Source organism: Schistocerca gregaria, chromosome 1 (assembly GCF_023897955.1).
Source record: "Schistocerca gregaria isolate iqSchGreg1 chromosome 1, iqSchGreg1.2, whole genome shotgun sequence".
Classification (NCBI taxonomy): domain Eukaryota; kingdom Metazoa; phylum Arthropoda; class Insecta; order Orthoptera; family Acrididae; genus Schistocerca; species Schistocerca gregaria.
The window spans coordinates 836,027,432-836,044,229 of NC_064920.1; the positions used below are offsets into that span (position 1 = coordinate 836,027,432).

The window sequence follows — 16,798 nt, forward strand, 5'->3', positions numbered from 1 at the left end:
GAACACTGTGGTGTTCGGCGCATCGTACTGCATCTGCTTCGCACTGCATCTGAGGCAGCAATTTGAGCAGCAGCTGGCGCTACGATGATGCAACGAATTGTTGCAAATCGACTACTTCAAGGACAGCTCCGAGTCAGACACGCTGCAACGTGGATTCCTCTGATCACCACCAGTTCCGACTTCAGTGTTGTCAAACGAGAACTCAGTGGAGGACAGGTGCTGTGTTTTCTAACGAAATCTGGTTCCTCCTCGGCACCAATCACGGTCGTTTGTTGATTAGAAGGAGGCCAGTTGAGGGCGTGCAAGCAACCCGTTTGGTAGCTAGACATACGAAACCCACACCTAGGTTTATTGTCTGGGGTGCGATCTCGTATAACAGTGGGAGCACTCTCATGGTTATCCTAGGCACTCTGACTACAAATTTGTTCGTCAGTCTGGTGATTTGACCTGTTCCGTTGCCATTCAGGAACAGCATTTCAGGAAGTTAAGGTTTTTAACATGGCTGTCAATCAGCGACTGTTGTATAATACAAAATTTTTAAAAACACAACCCTCAGTCGCGAACACAATTTGTAACCTAGGTCACAAGGGACACCTTCTTCGAACAACATTAAAACTCAATATTACAGCATACCGTTCCAAAAAATACGAGAACTGCGGTCATACCTGACAGCGTCAGATAGAGTTAAAATAAAATGCAACAGAGTAGCAAGCCACTAGCGGCTCCCATGTGTCCTCTGCTACAGTCAACACTACCGCAGCTTTCGTATTTTTTGGTACGTTATACTGTAATATTTAGTTTTAATTTTGTCCGAAGAAGGTGTCCCTTGTGACACCGAAACCTACGTCACAAATTAATTGTGTTCGCAACTGAGGGCTGTGTTTTTCAAAATTTTGTGTTTCAGGAGATGTTTTCCAGCAAGATAACACTTTCCCACATCCCGCTGCTAAAACCCAATATGCTCTAGGAAGTTTCGATACATTACCTTGACCAGCTCGATCACCAGATCTGTCTCCAACAGAGCACATATGGGACACCATAAGACGACAACTCCAGCGTCATCCACAGCTAGCATTATCCGTCCTGTATTGACTGGCCAAGTGACAAAGCTAAAGAATTTCATCCCACAAACACATCCAGCACCGGTAAAACACAATGCATGCACGTTTGCATTTTTTCATTCAATGTTTTGGCGGTTACACCGATTATTAATGCACCAGCATTTCACATTTGCATTGCCTTATCGCGCGCTTACATTAACCTTTTATGTTGCAATGTTAGTCACTCCAAAGTGTTATGTATACAATTGAGCTGCCAAAATTTCATTACTCTACGATACTTACTTTTTGGTGTTGCGTTTTTTTTCCGTCAGTGTATTATGGAATCTGTATGGGAATCAGTTCAGGAATTATTGCCTCTTGGCATAAACCCTCGAATTTTGAAGCGACGGCAAATCATTTCTCTGGTAGACATAATTTGATTCCTTAGTTTATATAAAAATCATAAATTTCAAACTTGCCAGATTACGTCTCATCATTTTATTGAGCCAGACTCTTCTGAAGACTTATAAAGATCATAGTAGCGAAACTGGGGAGCGCAAGTACCTGTGTGATTTTGTAATGAGACCGTAGAGCAAGCCAGAGAGATACTGGTGCAGGATACAGGTACAATGCTACCAAATGTAGCTTTGTTCGATCCCAGAGCTTCCCTGGCGTCACGACAAGTCCCTTTTGCGACCGAACCAGTACCCACGCAGTCTGACGTCGGCGTTCTGCGGTGCGCGAAATAATCACACGCTGTCTTGCTCCGCAGATATACTCCGAAACTTGGAGCTAGACTAATGCTCTGTTCTATTACAATATTAAATCGGTACCAAACCACGGCAGCCAGCGTCTCTTTGTGAGAGTGGGTTGAATTAGCCCCTCATTACATGTATAGCACCAATAAACTGGTCTATAACTCTTTCAGAAAGGTTCCGATAACCCACCGCTGGACTGGGAAATGTCCGCCGTTAAGAAATCATACACAGTATCCAACTGATTTCCAGTAACTGCGGTTGATAATTAAATAAAAAAATGCAGTAATAAAGGTAAAAGTATTTCGTTTAAGAGAAACACGAAAAGTGGACGCTTCAGGTTTTCACAATATATACTCCTGGAAATGGAAAAAAGAACACATTGACACCGGGGTGTCAGACCCACCATACTTGCTCACGACACTGCGAGAGGGCTGTACAAGCAATGATCACACGCACGGCACAGAGGACACACCAGGAACCGCGGTGTTGGCCGTCGAATGGCGCTAGCTGCGCAGCATTTGTGCACCGCCGCCGTCAGTGTCAGCCAGTTTGCCGTGGCGTACGGAGCTCCATCGCAGTCTTTAACACTGGTAGCATGCCGCGACAGCGTGGACGTGAACCGTATGTGCAGTTGACGGACTTTGAGCGGGGGCGTATAGTGGGCATGCGGGAGGCCGGGTGGACGTACCGCCGAATGCTCAACACGTGGGGCGTGAGGTCTCCACAGTACATCGATGTTGTCGCCAGTGGTCGGCGGAAGGTGCACGTGCCCGTCGACCTGGGGCCGGACCGCAGCGACGCACGGATGCACGCCAAGACCGTAGGATCCTACGCAGTGCCGTAGGGGACCGCACCGCCACTTCCCAGCAAATTAGGGACACTGTTGCTCCTGCGGTATCCGCGAGAACCATTCGCAACCGTCTCCATGAAGCTGGGCTACGGTCCCGCACACCGTTAGGCCGTCTTTCGCTCACGCCCCAACATCGTGCAGCCCGCCTCCAGTGGTGTCGCGACAGGCGTGAATGGAGGGACGAATGGAGACGTGTCGTCTTCAGCGATGAGAGTCGCTTCTGCCTTGGTGCCAGTGATGGTCGTATGCGTGTTTGGCGCCGTGCAGGTGAGCGCCACAATCAGGACTGCATACGACCGAGGCACACAGGGCCAACACCCGGCATCATGGTGTGGGGAGCGCGATCTCCTACATTGGCTGTACACCTCTGGTGATCGTCGAGGGGACACTGAATAGTGCACGGTACATCGAAACCGTCATCGAACCCATCGTTCTACCATTCCTAGACCGGCAATGGAACTTGCTGTTCCAACAGGACAATGCACGTCCGCATGTATCCCGTGCCACCCAACATGCTCTAGAAGGTGTAAATCAACTACCCTGGCCAGCAAGATCTCCGGATCTGTCCCCCATTGAGCATGTTTGGGACTGGATGAAGCGTCGTCTCACGCGGTCTGCACGTCCAGCACGAACGCTGGTCCAACTGAGGCGCCAGGTGGAAATGGCATGGCAAGCCGTTCCACAGGACTACATCCAGCATCTCTACGATCGTCTCCATGGGAGAATAGCAGCCTGCATTGCTGCGAAAGGTGGATATACACTGTACTAGTGCCGACATTGTGCATGCTCTGTTGCCTGTGTCTATGTGCCTGTGGTTCTGTCAGTGTGATCATGTGATGTATCTGACCCCAGGAATGTGTCAATAAAGTTTCCCCATCCCGGGACAATGAATTCACGGTGTTCTTATTTCAATTTCCAGGAGTGTAGAATATAACTGACTTCAACTATATTTCACAAAGTCCGTCAGTTTTATTAATCCTAACCCTAGTTCTTCATCTACATCTACATTTATACTCCGCAAGCGCAAGTCACCCAACGGTGTGTTCAGGAGGGTACTTTACGTGCCACTGTCATTACCTCCCTTTCCTGTTCCCGTCGCGTATGGTTCGCCGGAAGAACGACTGCCGGAAAGCCTCTGTGCGTGCTCACTCATTTTCCATTCGTGATCTCCTCGGGAGGTATAAGGAGGGAGAAGCAACGTATTCGATACCTCATCCAGAAACGCACCCTCTCGAAACCTGGACAGCCAGCTACACCGCGATGCAGAGCGCCTCTCTTGCAGAGTCTGCCACTTGAGTTTGCTAAACATCTCCGTAAGCCTATCACATTTAACACATAACCCTGTGACGAAACGCGCCGCTCTTCTTTGGATCTTCTCTATCTGCTCTGTCGACCCGACCTGGTACGGATCCCACACTGATGAGCAATACTCAAGTATAGGTCGAACGAGTGTTTTGTGAGCCACCTCCTTTGTTAATGGACTACATTTTCTAAGGACTCTCCCAATGGATCTCAACCTGGCACCCACCTTACCAACAATTAGTTTTATATGATCATCCCACTTCAAATCGTTCCGATATTTTACAGAAGTAACTGCTACCAGTGTTTGTTCCGCTATCATATAATCATACAATAAAGGATCCTTCTCTCTATGTATTCGCAGTACATTACATTTGTCTATGTTGAGCGTCAGTTCCCATTCCCTGCACCAAGTGTCTATCCGCCGCAGATATTCCTGCATTTCGTTGCAATTTTCTAATGCTGTAACTTCTCTATATACTGCAGCATCATCCGCGAAAATCCGCATGGAACTTCCGACACTATCTACTACGTCATTTATATATATTGTGAAAAGCAATGGTCCCATAACACTCCCCTTTGGCACGCCAGAGGTTAAGAACAACATGCTATGTTCTGTTTGCTAAAATCTCTTCGATCCAGCCACACAGCTGGTCTGATATCCCGTACGCTCTTACTTACTTTGTTTATCAGGCGACAGTGTGGTACTGTATTAAACGCCTTCCGGAAGTCAAGGAAAATAGCATCTACCTGGGAGCCAGTATCTAATATTTTCTGGGTCTCATGAACAAATAAAGCGAGTTCGGTCCCACACGATCGCTGTTTCCGGAATCCATGTTGACTCCTACAAAGTAGATTCTGAGTTTCCAAAACTGACATGATACGCGAGCAAAAAACATGTTTGAATTACGGAGTCCCACAATCTGGAATGAGGCATCAGACCTATCTAGCACGTGCTTGTTCACAGACACTGGTCCAGAGGATCGGAAAATCTTTAGTCAGAATTCTGTGCCCCGCTCCCAGCAATGCAGTTCGGATGCTTGGTCACTAAGAATTACCGACGACAGACTTCAGAACACCTTTTACCAAGAAGGCATAATAAATGCGTACTGCGAAAACTGTGAGAACTGCCACCAGACTTTTCCCGATTTTGTGAGCTACAGGTAACTCCCGCAAACTATTTTCAACATTTGTCTATTTCTGCCAGTCATCACATTATGCATTGGCACTGGCAGTCTCTTGCTCACGCTAAATCGGCCAACAAGGAGTTGCTTGCTGCTGGGGCCCTTCGAAGTTTACTTCCAACAGCTTCCTGCGATAGTCAATTGCCTTGACAACAACATAGTAGGCCCAGACCACAATCGATGTCGAAGGATTGCGGGAAGAGCGACCCACCACCTCCATGCCAGACAAAAGCCCCTTCCTCCAGTTACTGGCTCTTGTGTACATAAGAAGCACGGATATGTCATGATAAAGTAGCTAGTAAATGATATGGTACGGTAACTACACTATCTGATGGAATGCATCCCCCCACCTATTAGTGGACCTGAGTATGAGAGTAACCTTCCTTCGCCTTTATGACGACGTGAAGTTTGCTAGGGGCACTTTCGGTGAGGTGAATGAATCTCTGTGGAGGAATGGCAGACAGTTCTTCCATAAGAACTGGCAGAAAACATGAACACAACCTTTTTGTAGGAAATTTGATGTAGTTAAATTTTGTATTGTGATATGCTTTCGCTGAAGGTCTCGATTTTCGAGCTATTAAAAAAAATACGGTTTTGAAGGCCACTTTTGGATGATTTCCTTGAATAACTCGAAAACATCAACATCAACAAAAGCAAAACGAGGATAATGGAGTATAGTCGAATTAAATCAGGTGATACTGAGGGAATTAGATTAGGAAATGCGACACTTAAAGTAGTAGATGAGTTTTGCTATTTGTGGAGCATAATAACTGTTGGTAGTCGAAGCAGAGAGGATATAAAATGTAGACTGGCAATGGCAAGGAAAAAGTTTCTGGAGAAGAGAAATTTGTTAACATCGAGTATAGATTTAAGTGTCAGGAAGTCGTTTCTGAAAGTATTTGTATGGAGTGTAGCCATGTATGGAAGTGAAACATGGACGATAAATTGTCTGTTTAAGAAGAGAATAGAGGCTATCGAAATGTGGTGCTACAGAAGAATGCTGAAGATTAGATGGATAGATCACATAAGTAATGAGGAGGTATTGAACAGAATTGGGGAGAAGTTAAATTTGTAGCACAACTTGACTAGAAGAAGGGATCGGTTGGTAGCACATGTTCTGAGGCATGAAGAGATCACCAATTTAGTGTTGGAGGGCAACGTGGAGGGTAAAAATAGTAGAGGGAGGCCAAGAGATGAACACACTAAGCAGATTCAGAAGGATGTAGGTTGCAGTAGGTACTGGGAGATGAAGAAACTTGCACAGGATAGAGTAGCATGGAGAGCTGCATCGAACCAATCTCTGGACTGAAGGAAACAGCAACAATAACTCGAAAACAACTGTCTCTAGCAGAAACCTAGTCCAGTATTAAATTTACTATATTAAGGTTCCTACACAAAGTTTCCGTTCACATTTTCTGTAGGACTAATAGTTTGCTTGTAGCGAGTTTGAGACTCTTGTGCATGGTATCTGAATGTGTTGCGTTTTGCATAAAACCCATAGGTAGGAGTAGTTGATTCGTCCTGTATGAAATTCAATACGGAACTTGATGCTCAGACCTTACTATGGATACAGCACCCGTGTACAGCATAGATACATTCTGTACAACGGTTGTTAGTGTGACGGACTGTTAAGTGTAATCTCTGTTAACTGCGAGCTATTGAATGTATTTCAATCACACCCACACCCAACGTGTTACTTTTGCATTCAAACAGATGGCAGTCTTATAACAATACAAAAGGAAAAAAAAATTATATTTTATGTTGTCCTTACTGTTTCCTAGTAAACTGAAACAGAAGAACTGCTGCTGTGTGCTGAGTACTTGTGAAGGTTTCCCGTGGTGATCGCACACTTCATTAAGCAGTGCAATGTGTCATGTTGCAGGTGGCGAGTGAGGCGCTGCTCGGGTAACCGGCTTCGCAGACGCAACTGCCTCTGGTGAGTAAGAATTTTCCATTGGCCTACTGTTCACGGAAACTTTGTAATACATTTTTTCCATTGTCTACATACGTGGAGGAAACGTAATCTAAGAACTGAGAAAATTGTGGCTGCAGTCACTTACCACGTCGTCTGAAATATACATATGCATGCACAGTGCATATACTGCGATTGAACTTCAACGCCAATTGTTTGAAAGTGACTGTGCTAATAACGCATTTATCACTCGTGGCTGTTTCCTTACAGTTAGGATTTCTTGCTGTGATGACTCCCTAATTTGTGGAAAGCAGTGTGTATGAAGAGGAATAAGCAAGGAAAAACTGGTTGTGAGGTGTAGCGTCTACTGACTCATTCGGTAGCTAGCAGATACATATAGGGAGTCATGGTTCTCGCATGACGTACTTGTGCTCTGATGAGAACTTTTTTTAATGGTACAAAGCCGTTACATAGCTGTGCTTTTACCATCCGTCTCAATGTAGTACATTTTGTGACGAGAGCATTATTGCTCTTAAATTAGATTGTCGGTTACTAGATGTGGGTTCAGTCTACTTATAAATTTGTTCGGAATACAGAGAGAGTGGACCATTATCTCAGAAGAAATTTGTTAAGTGCAACTAGACAGTTTATTGTGGTACTGGAAAACTAGAAAATTTTTATGATAATTAAGTTATTGAAGGAGGGAGTTATTTTGATATTGTGAATTTCATAAATTTGTTCTATTAATAAATTATGTTGTGATTGGTTGAATGCAAATGACGCGGGATGGTGCAAGTTTAATGCTGGTTCGTGTTGGCCATGATGGGTATCAGCCAATCAGGTCACAGTATATTCGCGGGTATTTTGGTGGCTAGAGAACTGCTTTGTGTACTCTACGTTCAGTTCGGAACTTAGCGTTGATCAAATTTCGACGCGGCTGTAAGGAGCTCTGAATAAATGTGATAATTTTGCGGCATAATGAGTTAAACTTGATCCTGGATTGCCGGAAAGTGAACACGAATGCGTAAGAAACACGAACACGCGAAACTCAGGATTCTGAGGGTAAACTGAGAGTTCTGAATTAACAGAGATTCCCTTGGCAGACTGTACAGGTCGAGACCGAGAACTGAACATTCAAAGGGATCGAGTTGAGTAGTACTCGAGAGAGCATTCTGTCAGGGGCAATTGCTTTTGTAATTTTTTCGGTAAATGTCTGGTTAGACACCGTAAGCGGTCTATTACGAGTAATTGTGACTGCGTGTGAGTGTCGAAACTGTAACTTAAGATTAGCATGGGCCTGACGATGATTTGTAGCAATCAAGTAAGAGTATACTGAAGTTTCCACTCACAAACTATCCATCGCTTTAAAGCTCTGTTACCACGATACTAGAAAATATATGATGGAACGTGTAGAGGCGTATATTGCTGTTAGTTTATGCTACTGTTTTCTCTACAGGAAGAATATTTTTATTTTCTAACACGTCAACGTGTGGAACGGACTGCAGAAGAAGATTCCACGGAAAGGTGAGTGGACATTTTTTGTGGGACGAGCAAGATTAACCGCCCCATTGCAGTTGGCAAGTATTCACATTTTATTACAAACTGACTGGCAGTTACCCGAACTGCACCGGAGAAGATACCAAAGCACGTATTACCGTGATTTTTCAGTCATGACCAGAATTGACGTGAGAGGTAATAAACAGTTCCGTTGGAGAAATCCTGTTTTTTCAATTATTTATGTGCCATTCAACACTGTTGACTTTACATTCGAACACAAACTTTATAAATGTTCATAATTTGCAGAAATATCAAAGGATGGAATAGTAATGTAGCGACCAATGAGGGAGAGTTACAAATTGTGCTTGAAAAGTGCCTCTCTGCACCACAAACTAAGTACAGCCATGTTAAAAACTACAAGCCTTCAACACTACACGACTATTAGTGGCTAGCAAGCCCTGCTGCAAAAGTGGACGTTCTGTCTCCCAAGAGCCTGTAGATGACACTTTAGCAACATTTAGTCAACAGAGCAACATAAATTTAATGACAACTGATAGTCAGCAATCCTAAACCTCGTTTTGGAGTACTGTACCAGCACTAATAGTCCACAGTGGTCATCTGCCTTAAAGACGCTGTTTCGTGTGATTTCCAAATCTGCGGCCAATTAAAACTGCATACCGAACCAGGGCTCGAAGCGAGTCCTTGCATTTCGCTTGAAGTGTGCTAATAACAAGCGCTATCTGAGACCCCTTAATTTTCAGACTTATGGTTTAAATCTGTCGTGAGCTGGCACACATCCTTGAATGACCACAAATGTTCACAGCTGCGAAGAGGAAATATGTTTCATTCAAGGAGTCCCTTTTTGACCGGTGTTGTGTTGTGTTGTGTTATGACGTATTTGATAGTTCAGGAAAGATGTAGCTCTACGTCTAGGTTGTCTTATCTTCAGAAAAGTGTCTGATGAGCTCAGAACAACAGTTTCTTCCTTGTTATCTTACGAAAAAAATGAAACAACTACTACCCGATAAATATTTCAATCGCCTTGTTTGTATGGTATCGTATACATAACTCTCCCAAAATTTGTAACTGTCAGAGTTGTAAGATCAGAAAGAGGCTTCCTGTCTCCCTGATATTCACTGATCATATTATGGTTTTCGTCCGGGCGAAAATTTGCTTACAAACGCTCACGGACACGTCGTGAAGAACCACGATATATTCAGCTATGCACTTCAGTATATAATAAACCAATAATAAATGTAAATAACAACAAAACTGGTCTTCTACAGTTTCTTGTATGGAGAAATGTAGGGGTTCAAACTGCAAGAGGAAAATCTGTAGCTAAGGAAATATACGTGTTTATCAGCTTTTGTGCTCTGTGTGAGCAAGTGTCAGAGGTAAGTAAATCAATAAGTTACCATAAGTTTATTTTTATTTGCCACTGTTCCTCTCAACCTGTATAACATAGAGTGTGTGACTGTAGAACTCCAAACACACCATCTTGATATCAATTTTCAAGTGGTGCAGAAACATGGACTATAGGCAACAGCGATTCCATTTATGTTGTTGTTGTCGATTGTTGTTGTTGTTGTTGTTGGAGTGGTGGTGGCAGTGGTCTGTGTGTGTGTGTGTGTGTGTGTGTGTGTGTGTGTGTGTGTGTGTGTGTGTGTGTGTGTAACGGTGTTATGGGCAACAAGCCAACATTGAGAGATTAATCGCCATCAGCCTTGTTACCTAACAACCAGAAGGCGAGAATACGAGTTTGAAAACTGAATAGGGCTTATCAGTGCAATAGGGGTTCCGTCGTGTAGTGCTGCTGTAAGCTGTCAAAAATCTTGCGTAGTCACATTAGTGAATATACAGATCAATTGCTAAATAATTGTGAATAATAAGGGAGAAAATATTCAGGACTAGGTACTGTAGAACAGTAGTATGGCTCACTGCCAAACGACTGATATTAACTAAATGTTTATTCAAATAAAACAGAAATCTATTGCATGTGGTGACGTCAAATGAGTAGGTCATAACACAATAGAATAATCAAAATAAAAATTGTTTGCCTTTACAATGCAAGCAGAGTGTTCGTAAATATAGACAATTACAAACTAGGGCATGCAGCCGTACATCAGTTCACTTTAATAACAACAAAATATCACAGTTCAGCCGGTACATACACGTCTATTGACATTAATATGTACATCAGTGCAGGATTATGTACTCTCTTATGGTCCAGCTAAGTGTCTATGCCCACTAGTGTAAGCCGTAAGTCTCAGAACATTATTTTTCGAGTCCCGAACTGAAACACATCAAAATAATTCTAAGCTCCAATACTTCAGCCACAAGGCTGTGGCCGCATAATCTTACCAAAACCAACCTTACTAAACAAGCACTGAAGCTGAAAAGACCATGAACTTTACTCTGTATTAAAGAGCTTGGTCATATGACTAGTTTAAAGTTACATATATATTACCTTGTATACATCTTAAACATGTATGACATGCAATTATGATAGGGCAGACAGGAAAATCATTCGCGATCCGATATAAAGAACATAAAGATGCGTTCAGGTTAGGAAATTATGATAAATCAGCTGTTGCGAACCATATATATGAAACAGGCCATCCCCTTAATAGCACTTCCCGTTTGGTTTCGTTGGATGTTAAGAACTTATACTCCAGTGTTCCGGTTAACGAAACTATAGAAATCATTAAGAGAAATTTCCGTAAATACGGTAAAATTTCAACGCATGAGACAATTGAATTTATTAAACTCCTACAGCTCATTACAAGTTTTAATTATTTTACGTTTAATAATAAATTTTCTATTCAGGACGATGGTTAGCCATGGGGTCCAGTATTTCAGGAACTATGGCGGACATTTTTATCAATGACCTTGAAGATAAAGTTCTAAACTCTGACGATAACATTATGGATAAAATTGTTTATTACAAACGTTATGTAGACGACATTCTGTTACCTGTCGATGGTTCTCGTGAGGACATTAAGGAAATAGTAAAAAATTTCAACGACGCACATAATAAAATAGAATTTACCGTAGAGTATGAAACTGACAATTGTTTACAGTTCCTGTACGTGAATATAAAAAAGCAGGGCGACAATCATGCGTTCTCCGTTTATAGAAAACAAAGTACTACTGACGCCGTGATCCCGAATGATTCATGCCATCCGCAGGCTTATAAAGAAGGTGCTCTCCGTAGTCTCGTGCATAGGGCAGTCAATATACCTATGAGTGAAAAAGATAGGAAGACTGAAATTAACACCGTCAAGAGAACCACTATGAATAACGGTTACAGAATAGATATGGTTAAAAAACGGTTACGGAAAAGAAATAAGCGCCAAAAGAATAAACCTGATGGGGAGAAAGTGAAAATTATCACGATGCCATACTACGGAACAGTCTCACAAAAGGTAACAAATATTTTTAAGCCATACGATGTCAAAATAGCTTTCCAGACTAATAACCTAGTGAGGTATAGCCGTAAGCACTAAATTGGCGACAAGAGAAAGAAGTTTGAAAAATCGGGGGTTTATAAGATTCAGTGCAGAACTTGTGATGCAAAATATATAGGGCAGACAGGAAGATCAATCACGATCCGATATAAAGAACATAAAGATGCGTTCAGGTTAAGAAATTATGATAAATCAGCTGTTGCGAACAATATATATGAAACAGGCCATCCCGTTAATAGCATAGAACACAATGTAGAAATATTGCACGGAGAAAAGAAAGGGAGGAAACTTGATTTACTAGAGGAATTCGACATAGCTATCCATGAAAAGAAACAAAGCAATATTCTAAATGTACAAGATAATTTTAAAGAAATGAGATTTTTAGTAGGTTGTTAGAATTATTTTAGGGCAGGTATGCGACTTTAAACTTGTAGCATGTTACTGACGGAGTTGCGAGAGGCTAACGATGACAGACCTATGCAGTAAGGAAATCAGACGCCCAATAGCATAGCGTTACCATCAAGCACACGGCTGTAACCACGCCACAACATCTAGGCATATCAGTCCACAACAGCTCCCGAGCCGGCGCAGTGCGACAGCATATTTGGTAGCTATGGGACGGCCATCGACTTGTGTCAACAACTTCAATGTGAGACGACAACCCACAGTCCAATATACTTTTAATTTTGTTTTACTCTGTGGACTTCCCAACTATTTGTGATGGTATTTTGTCTTTTTAGTCCGTTTAATTTCATGACATAGACTTTACAACCTGATGATGAGAGTATTGTCTCTTGAAATGCGTTGTTAAAATATATGTATAAGAATCGCCGTTGAATGCTATCAGTGATAACCAGTATAACGACAACTGCTACCTCGACTCCATAATGGATTATATTAAATTAATAGTTTGTGCTTAGCGATCGGGAGAAAGTGAAAATCTCCCATATGGTTACTGAAGGACATACAACGATATCAGTATCAGCAGCTGAATCACCTTGTATAGCCATTTACTGGTTTTATTAAAGTATCACACGCTAGAAGATGAAACGGCAACAGGAAAGTCAAAATAACAATTCTATTCAACATGGTGCTGTAGTATCACACTGCTTAAATGACTATCTTACGAACATTATATTACCACAATTATTATAAAATAATATCTAGCCAATGGAATGACAGGATAAATAATTTATGTGGCGGGAATAACTAGTGTATGTGTGGAGAAACCTTTGGTCTGACAGTACACAGAGAAACATATCATCAATTATTTATAACGATTTGTGTATTTGTTCAGCAACATTATAAAAATGGTCGATCTATAGCTGGCTTCAAGTTCTAACCAACTGGGTGTCGTACACGTTTGGGAGCCTGTAACTTTTGTTATTAATTTTGTAAACATTATAAGATATACATGCTGGTAGCTTTGTTAATGTTCAAATAACTTCCGGGTTTACTTCCGGGTGACGTCGTCGACCAGCGCCGATATTTCGACCGGAGCACACACTGCCATTCTCAAGGCACAACTGCAAGGAGCAAGCAATGTTCACAAAGGAGAAACAAGGGAGATACCACACACAGAACAAGTAACCGCAGAGTCAACACACAACCAAAGATAACCAACATCAGAAATATCGATAGTGGCTATTAATCAACAGGTGAGGTAGCACTAATTCTGTCCCTTTTTTTTTTTTTTTTTTTTTTTCTTTTTTTTTTTTTTTTGATGAGAGACATAGCCGGATTCCAAGCAAAATTCAAACAAAATCTACCATCTCTGTTTATAAATTTCCGTGATAGTTTGATTTCAACAGCTTCCTTAATAACACTATCGCAATAGTTGGACGTGCAAACCAGAATATCCGTGTTGTTGTATTCCATAGGATGACCAGTGTCACGGCAGTGTTCTGCAATAGCAGATTTGCTGGGCTGTTGTAAGCGTGTGTGACACATGTTCAATACACCGGTCTTTCACAGTCCTGATTGTCTGACCAATATATGACATGCCACAACTGCAAGGAGTACGATAGACACCAGCCTTACGCAAACCAAGATCATGTTTTACGGACGCCAACATGGCCTTAATTTTAGAGAGTGGTGGAAAAACATATTTCAAATCATATTGCCGCAAAATACGGCCAATACTGGTGGAAATACTTCCTGCCTAAGGCAAAAAGGCCGCAGACTTAGGTGCCATTTCGTTGCCATCATCACTCACCGGTTGCACAGAAGGCTGATAGCGCAACGCACGTTTGATTTGCCTCTCACAATAACCATTCTCACGGAAGGTGACTTCGAGATGTGATAGCTCAGCTGCCAAACTTTCAGGGCCTGAGATAACTTGGGCCCTGTGAACCAAGATACGAAGTACTCCTTCACGCTGAGCTGGATGGTGAACTATCAGCTCGCAGATACAAGTCAGTGTGAGTAGGCTTCCTATAAACAGAATGTGCCAACGTACCATCATTCTTGCTTCTGACCAACACTTCAAGGAAGGAAAGGCATCCATTCTTTTCTACCTCTATAGTGAACTGAATATTCGGGTAGATTGAATTCAGGTGTTCCAAAAACAGGTTTAAATTCTCACTACCATGAGGCCAAACAACAAAAGTATCGTCTACATACCTAAAGAAACAAGCAGGTTTCAGGTTCGCTGACCACAATGCACGTTTGTCAAAGTCCTCCTTCAGAAGGGGGCAAAGCTTTGTTCTTGTTGTTTTTGTTGTGGTCTTCAGTCCTCAGACTGGTTTGATGCAGCTCTCCATGCTACTCTATCCTGTGCAGGCTTCTTCATCTCCCAGGACTTACTGCAACCTATATCCTTCTGTATCTGCTTAGTGTATTCATCTCTTGGTCTCCCTCTACGATTTTTACCCTCCACGCTGCCCTCCAATGCTAAATTTGGGATCCCTTGATGCCTCAAAACATGTCCTACCAACCGGTCCCTTCTTTTTGTCAAGTTGTGCCACAAACTCCTCTTCTCCCCAATTCTATTCAATATCTCCTCATTAGTTATGTGATCTACCCATCTAATTTTCAGCATTCTTCTGTAGCACCACATTTCGAAAGCTTCTATTCTCTTCTTGTCCATGTTTCACTTCCATACATGGCTACACTCCATACAAATACTTTCAGAAACGACTTCCTGACATTTAAATCTATACTCGATGTTAACAAATTTCTCTTCTTCAGAAACGCTTTCCTTGCCATTGCCAGTCCACATTTTATATCTTCTCTACTTCGACCATCATCAGTTATTTTACTCTCTAAATAGCAAAACTCCTTTACTACTTTAAGTGTCTCATTTTCCTAATCTAATTCCCTCAACATCGCCCCGGTTTAATTTGACTACATTCCATTATCCTCGTTTTGCTTTTGTTGATGTTCAACTTATATCCTTCTTTCAAGACACTGTCCATTCCGTTCAACTGCTCTTCCAAGTTCTTTGCTGTCTCTGACAGAATTAAAATGTCATCGGCGAACCTAAAAGTTTTTATTTCTTCTCCGTGAATTTTAATACCTACTCCAAATTTTTCTTTTGTTTCCTTTACTGCTTGCTCAATATGCAGATTGAATAACATCGGGGACAGGCTACAACCCTGTCTCACTCCCTTCCCAACCCACTGCTTCCCTTTCATGCCCCTCGACTCTTATAACTGCCATCTGGTTTCTGTACAAATTGTAAATTACCTTACGCTCCCTGTATTTTACCCCTGCCATCTTTAGAATTTTAAAGAGAGTATTCCAGTCAACATTGTCAAAAGGTTTCTCTAAGTCTACAAATGCTAGAGACGTAGGTTTACCTTTCCTTAATCTTTGTTCTAAGATAAGTCGTAAGGTTAGTATTGCCTCACGTGTTCCATCATTTCTGCGGAATCTAAACTGATCTTCCCCAAGGTTCGCTTCTACCAGTATTTCCATTCGTCTGTAAAGAATTCGCTTTTGTATTTTGCAGCTGTGACTTATTAAACAGATAGTTCGGTAATTTTCACATCTGTCAGCACCTGCTTTCTTTGGGATTGGAATTATTATATTCTTCTTGAAGTCTGAGGGTATTTCGCCTGTCTTATAAATCTTGCTCACCAGATGGTAGAGTTTTGTCATGAGTGGCTCTCCCAAGGCCGTCAGTAGTTCTAAGGAATGTTGTCTACTCCCGGGGCCTTGTTTCGACTCAGGTCTTTCAGTGCGCTGTCAAACTCTTCCCGCAGTATCATATCTCCCATTCCATCTTCATCTACATCCTCTTCCATTTCCATAATATTGTCCTCAAGTACATCGCCCTTGTATAAACCTTCTATATACTCCTTCCACCTTTCAGCCTTCCCTTCTTTGCTTAGAACTGGGTTTCCATCTGAGCTCTTGATATTCATACAAGTGCCTCTCTTTTCTCCAAAGGTCTCTTTAATTTTCCTGTAGGCAGTATCTCTCTTACCCCTAGTGAGATAAGCCTCTACATCCTTACATTTGTCCTCTAGCGATCCCTGCTTAGCCATTTTGCACTCCCTGTCGATCTCATTTTTGACACATTTGTATCCCTTTTTGCCTGCTTCATTTACTGCATTTTTATATTTTCTCCTTTCATCAATTAATTCAATATTTCTTCTGTTACCGACGGATTTCTATTAGCCCTCGTCTTTTTACCTACTTTATCTTCTGCTTCCTTCACTACTTCATCCCTCAGAGCTACCCATTCGTCTTCTACTGTATTTCTTTCCTCCATTCCTGTCAATTGTTCCCTTATGCTCTCCCTGAAACTCTCTACAACCTCTGGTTCTTTCAGTTTATCCAGGTACC

At 42.1% G+C, this 16,798-nt stretch overlaps 1 long non-coding RNA gene across 1 annotated transcript in view; it reads left to right on the top strand.

The window, feature by feature from the left end:
- LOC126272197 (uncharacterized) overlaps nt 1–16,798 on the top strand; it is an 891,399-nt gene that overhangs the window by 325,006 nt on the left and 549,595 nt on the right. Inside the window, exon 2 of the long non-coding RNA XR_007549192.1 lies at nt 7,014–7,067. This is a non-coding gene — a long non-coding RNA (uncharacterized LOC126272197). The remainder of the gene's footprint in view (nt 1–7,013; nt 7,068–16,798) is intronic.